Source organism: Arachis ipaensis, chromosome B03 (assembly GCF_000816755.2).
Source record: "Arachis ipaensis cultivar K30076 chromosome B03, Araip1.1, whole genome shotgun sequence".
Classification (NCBI taxonomy): domain Eukaryota; kingdom Viridiplantae; phylum Streptophyta; class Magnoliopsida; order Fabales; family Fabaceae; genus Arachis; species Arachis ipaensis.
The window spans coordinates 102,168,374-102,170,767 of NC_029787.2; positions in this window are offsets into that span (position 1 = coordinate 102,168,374).

The following is a 2,394-nucleotide window of genomic DNA, read 5'->3' on the forward strand; positions in this document are numbered from 1 at the left end:
ACTAGTGAGGTAAGAGTGTTGTATGCCCTTGGTAATTTTGTTCTTGTTCTTTAGTTCTGTCAATGAGTTGTCATTTGCCTCTTGATTATTGGAATACTGCACACTTATTTCTATTGCTTAAATGGAAGATATGAGGTCATTTTCTATTATTGTACTATATGCCATTGATAAGTAGTACTTAAACTATATTTCCTTAAGTATAGTGTTATATCGCAATTTAACTTGTAGGGAATACTTCTGATCATGTATTATCTTATTTATTTATTCAGGTGTGGGAGGTGAAAGCTGTAGAGTTGACCATTAGCCCATTTCACTATTCCAGTTGCAAGCTCAGTTCGTGATCCCATCCCCATTCTCAAAATGGTATCTATTTCTTAGTCTTTTCTCGTCTTGCTTGAGTTAATTCCAAGTCTTGGTGTGAGATGGAGTTTTTGATATTGGCGGCTGTGGTTTGTCTCTGTTGCATAGAAAACAGAATTTGGAATCTTTCCTTTTTTTTTGAGGGATGTGTCGGATCACCTATAGAGATTGTAACTGTTCTTCTAGTTTCCCTTTCCTATTTTGTACTATTCATGTCCTGTGCTGGTAGGATTCTTTTTCACTCTTTGGACAGGTTGAAGCAATGTTTATCTGTGTTCTTTGAGCACTACCTATGTCTCTGTGCTAATCATAAGGCAAGCATAGTGACAAATCATATCTTTGGTGCTGTAAATTAAATATCATTCTTTATTTTTTGCTTAACTTTTAAATGTCGTGACTAATGCCCTGGTTATTGTTTCAATAATCAGAGTTGCATATCCAAGGCTTTCATTCCAGTAATGCATTCAATGTGGCCAGGAATTTTTGGCAATTCAGGAGGATCTCCTTTTATGGTGTCCCAGATGAGTAAGCGTGCAGTTCAAGCTTCACATTTTATGCTGCAGATGATGCAGGCTCCCTTATATGTTAAAGAGACTCAACCAGAGAGTGAAAATGGAAGTACAGAAATGCCACAAGTCATTGATAGTTGTGTAGAGGTTCTGTGTGATTGTGGTGAAGAGGGTCTTGCACTACGCATTGCCAAGTATATAACTAAGAAGTGTATATAATATAGAATAATCCTTCGTTGCTTCTTGAATCTTGATCAGGGTAGTTGGAAACCATCTTTTGTTTGTTATTGGTCTAAGCTTTACTAATCCATCATATGCTGCTGCCTTAGAGCCAACAGTTCCAGTCTTTACATTTCTCTTTTCCGTAATCATGGGGTCAGTTTCTCTCTTACTCTTTCCTATATATTTCTGTATGTTTTTACAATTTTCCATACAATTTTTCAACTCATTCATGCAGCATATAAAAAGTGAACTTGCTAAGGTATGAAGGTGTGGCAAAAATTGAAGCATCACGTGGTTAACCTCATTCGCAAATTGAAACACTCCCCCTCTTGATTTAGCTAATTTGATTACGTGTCCTGTTATTGGTGCAGGAGTATTGGTCCATTTAGAATTGCCAAGGTGCATTTTGGATACTTCTGATCCCTCAAAGCCTGGTAGCAAACCAGATGACAGTTTAGCGATTGTCTGGAGGGATGAAGGGTTTGATGATACCGACCTGAATTATATCACACTCAAACAACTCCGACAGCTAGTAACGTATGCTCTTATGATTACTTCACTTATTATGCTGCTGTTATTCTTTTCCTAATTGTATCTCACATTCTTTTCTGATTTTTCTTTTCCCCACTTAGTGCATGTTTGGGCGCCATTATTTTGTTAAAAAAAGATCTTTTTTTTCAATGAAAAAAGATCTTTTTTTATTTTTTAACGTGTTTGGCAAATTTCTAGTAGTAAAAGTAAAAGCACTAGTAAAATAAAAAAAAATATCTTTTTTGAGAAGCTGTAATTTACATCTTTTTTTAAAAGATCTTTTTTCCTTAAAAAAAAAGATGTTTTTCATGTAATAAATAAACAAAAAAGTACTTTTATATTGTTATACCCAAACATAATTGATTGATAAAAAGACCTTTTTATATGAGATATCCAAACATAAAATTACTTTTACTTCTCTATAAGATCTTTTAAAAAAAGATAACTCGAAAAAAGATCTTTTCTTAGAAGCTCACCCAAACAAGCCCTTAGAAGTAGTTTTCAATCTATTTTCTCTTTTCTAACGTGTTTTTTTAATTTTATTTCAAGCTGGTAGCAAATGCAATCGAAGCCACGTTCTCAAAGGGAGATGCAATTGCAATTGACATGCAAATGACAGCCAGTGCTGTCATTATATATTTGGCCATTGTTCTCGCAGGATGTGGTGTAGTCTCAATAGCTAATAGCTTTGCACCAAAAGAAATTGCAACTTGCCTGCACATATCTAAGGCAAAGGGTACATTCACACAGGTAATCTTTACTGGCCTGCTGT